Raw genomic sequence first — 6,271 nt, 5'->3', positions numbered from 1 at the left:
GGCGCATATAAAGTTAGTGAAGTTATCATAAATTGACGCAATGGAAATGTTCTGTTTTTAAAAATTAATGAACCAAGAAAATTTGCTTACTTGAACATGATGCCTAACAGACATTTTTATACGAAGTGCAAGAGGAAGGAATTAAAGTGTTTTATCTGGTGAGTTAATTTTTATTTTTTCATTCAGAAATAAAGTTTATATTAAAAACTATTTTTCATCCACAAGTTTTCTGGATACAGAAGCATTACAAAAAAAATTTTATTTCGTTTATAGTGTAAAAGAAAATCACGGAATTTTACCAAAGTTAAAGAGCAACAAAGTCAACGTGTTTCAAAAAAGTAAGTAACATTTTTAAAGCGATGGATTCTTAGTATTTAAAGTGCGTAGATTTTTGAGTGAACATCGTAGGCAATAACTGAATATACAAAATGGCGCGAAATATCAGTAAACTACGGTGTATGAAGTGGCAATGGTGTAAAAAAACAATGGTGAGTGCAGATTTTAATTTATCCACGCTTGCTGGAAAACATCCTTTAAAGTTTTGTAATGTTTTGGCTAAACATAAATTGTTCTTATATTCTAAATAACAAATCATTTTTTTAAAAACCATACAGAAATATACGAGATATGGGAGGCAAGGCAAATAAATTTTTGGGACATTCTTCCTCTTTCGGACGAGATATTTTTCCGAATTTAGATGTGTTTAGATGTGTATCGGAAAATCATCTAAACGTTGTGCAAGAAAAATATATTGCAGGCATGAGCAATATAAAAAGATGTATCAAAAATACAATTAAAACAGTTCTTTAACCAATTTGTATTTACTTATTTAGATGACTTTAACAAGATAATGATGACAACAAAAAGTTGCTATGAAAAAAATTGACTGACGCAGAGGGGTTGTTCCAAGGTGGTATGAAGTGTTTTTAAGTTTGTGTATTCATTTTTGTAGTAAGCAAATAGCAGCGTGCAGTAGGTGTGCCATTTCTAGTAAACTTAGTTCTGTGTTTTTTTTCCGCTTAGATATGTAGCTAGGATCATCATCCTTTCTGCGCGATGTAATGAAAAAAGTGCAAAAAAGTCATAATTTATATATCATCTTCAAATCGCTGTTAACAAAAGCGACTAAATAGTTGACCATAATTCAGTCATTCGTTTGCATTACCACAGTTTAAATGTTTTGATTTCTATTCATTTTTTTGACCAGGGTCAAAAAGTTGCTATTTTATATTATATATATTTTAATTACGCGGCATTTTTGTGTTTAGTGCAAAAATCCCTTGTCAAACTTTAATCACAAACCTATCGCATGCTTGGGGTTTACTAAAACATTAGGACGGCAGTTTTAACTCCTGTGCAGTTTCACTGTGGTACCAATTCCGCGCTAAAAGAGTAAAAAGTTTTAAAAAAAACTAAAATTATTTTACACAAAGTATTGTCGCGAGAAGTGATGAATAAAATACACAAATTTTTGTATTTTGTTGCTAGAGACCATATGACACGTGAAAAATATACAATAAAAATGACTTTTTAAAGTTCGTATTGTAATACAGTTCCAATGCAAGATTATGTTTGTTGTCTTAGGGTATTATCGTCTAAGCTAGCATTTCTTTAAAAAATTTAAAACAAAAGGAACTTCATTGTTGTACCAATTCCGCGCTAAGGAAGTAAAACAAACTCAAAACCTACATTTCATTCAATTTCTACCGTTCGACGGTTGCGTCACACATTCGTACCAACCGACCGGGGGAGGCGGATTCCGCCGTCCCCGGTCGTAATATGTTCGAAAAAACCCGGACCGAATAGGGTTAAAACGAATTTTGGATTCTCTTCTATCAATACACGGCCGTTCTATTAAATAAACAGAAAGTGTATAAGTGTTAAATAAATTCTACTCGCCACTTATCGTAATATTCGCGATTTTAAAGAAATCAGTTAATTTTACGCTTGATGTAGTTTCGACGATGTGAAAACAAGGCATTTATACTAATCAAATCAGAAAAGTTAGTGAGAACAAAGTAAATTCTTACAGCCCTGAAGTGTATTACAGTATATTGTATACACAATACTTCAATAATCAGTTGCAGGGTCTGTTATACAAGAATGATAGTTTGCCTGTTGGGTCGGTTTTCTATATGAGAAAAGTTTATACGGCTCGTGCATTGTTTGGTGTATCCTCTTCTTTAATTTGGTATAATGTGTAAAGAACTTATTTTCATAGATATGTGCTTACTCTTGCAAGCCTTTCTTATTGACATATGTCCGTTGTATGTGGGATTTAATGCGATTTGACATTCGACATCTTGTGTACGACAAGCTTTTTTGGCCCTTGTAACCCTGGGGGGCACAAAGTTACCGCGGGCCATAAATCCTGAACCACTTGTGCTTAAGTGATGAAACTTAGCTCAATTGCAAAATGTCTTAGTACGAACTCAATCCAGGTAAAAAAGTAATTTGATGACGTCATAGGCATTAGAAATGACGTCAGACATGTGAAAAATGGTCATTTTCCCAATTTTTTAATACGTTTTAATTTCTAGACTGTTACTAATGATATAACCTTGATTCTTGGTAGATTTGTGGAATGAACACAAAATATGTGCTTCACATGAAAAAAGTAATTTTAATGACCTCATTGGGATAAAAAAAGACGTCATTTCGGCAAAATTCTTATTTTAACGATAAAGATAAAAAGACCCGTTCTACCAGAAATATTAATGCTCATGTCATTAAACTTGGCATGTATGTAAAACATGGCGTTTAAAGATAATCGAGGAAAGGAAAACAATATAATGACGTCATATGGATCTGAAATGACGTCAATTTGCTGGATCGATATTTCCTTCAAATCTGGTCTGATATTTATCCCTAGTAACCATATATCACCTTACGGTTTTCAAAATTGCAAAGAATTTACCCCCGTGCAAGAAAAGCAATAACCCCAGCAAAGTACAAAATTTTTCAAAATTTTTTTCATCAGAAGCAATAATAAAAGTTAGGAATAGTCAAAAAAAATTTTAGCACTTTATCTAAAGTTATGCCCCCCCCAGGTATAATAGAGTTAAAAAATTACATTGAATTAAATGAATGTCATCATTCTCTAGATTTTGAGTATAGATAAAGCTACGTAAAAATGAAGATATAGGTAAAAGATTTTGCGTATGGAAACCAAACAAAACAAATTTTGCGGAGTGTTTTCACAATACTTTCAGGGAATTAATTTTCGCGGAATATATTTCTGCAAAACATAGAACTTGCCAAAGTTGCGGGAAATAATTGACGCGAAAGTTAAATATCGTTTTTCCTTTGTTTAACCCTATTCGGTCCGGGGGGGGGGCGGATTCCGCCCCCCCTGACGGTTTTTTTTAATAACTCCTGATTGCTTTCTTATACGGCTATGATACTTACTGAGTTTCAACATTTATCTATTAGACACCTGCATGTTAAATTTTTAGGTCCCATACCTTTCAGAGGCTTTGATATTGGCCATTATTCGAAACTACCCCTAAAATCTCTATGAAATCCTTATAATGGGGAAAATATAATAACTCATGTTAGGATTATCCTTAGAGCTTGAAACTAGCAACACAACTTTGTTTTATCAAGAAGAATCATTTCGAATAATTTTGACACGTGACTAATCCGATTTCCCGATTTTTTCGGATTTTACCCGAAAATCGGAAAAAAACGGATTTTCGGGCAATTTTTGGCAATTTTTTATTCGATCCATGTAAAAACCGGAAGATATGTTAAAAAAATTTTATTTAGCTTTCAGAAACATCAAACAGAATGTGAAAATTCGCTCTAGAACAAAAGTAATTATATTTTAAGCAGATAGTGGCATTTTTAACAATTTTCAAGCTTCCGATGACGTCACAGAAAATGTGCTGACGCAAGCAAAAATTTATTGCCGCTATTTTGTTCCTTTTATGGCGTACTATAAGTGTGCCAAGTTTGACTCAATTTAAACAATCCTATGAAAAGTTATTGAGGGGGGGCGGAATCCGCCCCCCCCCGGTCATAGTATGTTCAAAAAACCCCGGACCGAATAGGGTTAACGTCCTCAGATGCGGAATAAGAGTTAGTTTTCCAGAAAGTAAAATAATTCTCTCAGCTAAAATTACTGACACGTTGGTGGCAGTTCTATACTACATACTTTCTTTGTGCCAAGAATGGCAAGATTCAGTTAAGTCCTGAAAATTTACTATGAAATGTTTCTGATCAGCGATTGCTGTGCCTGCACGCCTTTTGTAGATCAAATAGAAGCTTTAAACGCTTACCAGAACTCTTGTTGATAGTACTACCAATAGGAACTGGGAAGGATATTACGGGTAAATAATTTAAATAATAATAAAGTAACAATAACTTAAAAGATAATAACTTAAAAAAAAACACATTTACTTATTGCCACTGCCTTCTTTTTACCGATTTTATTCTTCCACACATCCGAAAATTTAAGCTAATTTTGGCATAATAATTGTATAAAATTATATTTATACAAAAATAGAGTAGCTATATAAAAATAATTACTAATTTTAAACATCATTGCCACGTTGGCGGTTAATTTAACCATATAATGTCATTTAACATGGAAAACAGAAAGTGATAAGCGCATGTGTCGTATGTAAAACAGAAAGTTTAAGGTACTGCAACCTAACAACGATCTTGGTTATATATATTTATGAGTTATATACATAAGTAAACAAAAACGTTATTGATCCATTCTGTCAAAACAAAACAACAACGATACAAAAAACATGTAGTTTTGTATCACTACGTCAGTTCATTTTGTATGCGCGCGCAAGAAATGAGGTAAAATTAAAACGCCTAACTTCGAGGTTAAATTCTACACTATCCCCCTTTCCCCTTCTTGGTTTGTAATTACTTTTTTACCTATAAGTTTTCACCTATTTTGAATTTGTCATTTCTACGGTATATTGGGCTTCTTGTACAGAATTTCTTTTACAAATTTTGCTACCCGAACTTAAAATAGAGTTACTTTGTCAGTAAAATAGCATACATTACTACTACTATGCAATTCGTAGTACCAATTGAAAGTTCCTGTCGCTTAATTGTCAATTGCACTAAAAATTACTGTCAATGGCCTTTTGACGTGGATTTGAAGTACCAATTGTAATGATTTTTTATAATTTTAACTAGGATATTCTTATACTACAAATTTCTCCTAGTTTTACTCGCTCATAATTCTAGCTAATTTATACCTGGGTACAATGTATATAAACAGAGCTAAAAATAAACATACCATCTACGTTTTCAATCGCTAAAATTACTTCTATCAAAGTATAACTTTACGACTGGTTGTAACGTTTGTGAAACGCAGCTGGTGTGCACTTACGTCGCAGTATTTTGAAATTTTATAATTTTCAGTTCATGGATGCCAATTTTTCACAAGGTGAGAGAAATAATTTTATCAATTACTTGTATTTTATACTTTTCACTTTTTACCTATCCTACGCATGTGCTTTGGTAAACTGAACTGTTGTATTGGCCAAAAGTATTGTCTTCTTGCTTTAAAGGTCTTGTTTACGTATTTTTAATTATTAAAATACATGTATTTTTAGATAAGAACAATTGTTACTTTGATGGATTTAAAGAACTGTTTGAGCAATTCCTGTAGATGGACATAAAGCAATTGTTTGCATAGGATCTTAAATATTAACTTGAAAAAAACGCAACTTTAACCATGCTGCCGTTCCATATTGATAAAACATGATCACGCACTGATTTTAACCAATTCGGCTTTTGATGTATTACATTTACAAAAAATGTGGCATATCACATTGCAGTGTATGTAAATACAGTTATCTTTCGCTTGGTGCTGTCTAATAAAAGGAATGGTTCATACAAACATGGACAAATGTTTCTCCTGTTGAAGAATTTAAGATATCAAGATATTTGCGACATATATCTAATAAAGTTCACGACTCGTTGAAAGCAACAGTGACTTGATCTATCGTACAAGAAATGCTGCAGGAAATTCCTTTCGACTGATGATTTTTTGCACAACAATCCGCTGGTAGTAGGTGATTGCTTTTCCGAAACTCAAGAATATGTTATGTGGAGAAATCCAATTAAATGTGAAACTTCAAAATATTTAAAAGAATACTTTTCAAATATTATTAATATGGATATATACGTAGCGATTTCGAATATTTGAAATCGTGACCGTCCTTTTAAATGCTAAACTTTCATAAAAACATTTTTCGTGGCATACATGAACTGAAATTTTCAGAATGACTTCTGCGGTTAA

General features: G+C 32.5%; 1 long non-coding RNA gene across 2 annotated transcripts in view; it reads left to right on the top strand.

Annotated features, from left to right (window-relative positions):
- The first annotated feature begins 253 nt into the window (after positions 1-253).
- The window catches only part of LOC130642159 (uncharacterized), a 29,079-nt gene continuing 23,061 nt past the window's right edge, over positions 254-6,271 (top strand). Inside the window, exons 1-3 of one of the 2 annotated variants that reach the window (XR_008982555.1) lie at positions 254-338; positions 409-488; positions 834-910. This is a non-coding gene — a long non-coding RNA (uncharacterized LOC130642159). Of the gene's footprint in view, positions 339-408; positions 489-833; positions 1,580-6,271 lie in introns of those variants that run through there. The other variant, XR_008982554.1, reaches the window with a different exon arrangement.

This window comes from Hydractinia symbiolongicarpus, chromosome 4 (assembly GCF_029227915.1).
Source record: "Hydractinia symbiolongicarpus strain clone_291-10 chromosome 4, HSymV2.1, whole genome shotgun sequence".
Taxonomy (NCBI): Eukaryota; Metazoa; Cnidaria; class Hydrozoa; order Anthoathecata; family Hydractiniidae; genus Hydractinia; species Hydractinia symbiolongicarpus.
The sequence above is the reverse complement of the archived record's forward strand: the minus strand, read 5'-3'. Positions and strand labels throughout refer to the sequence as shown.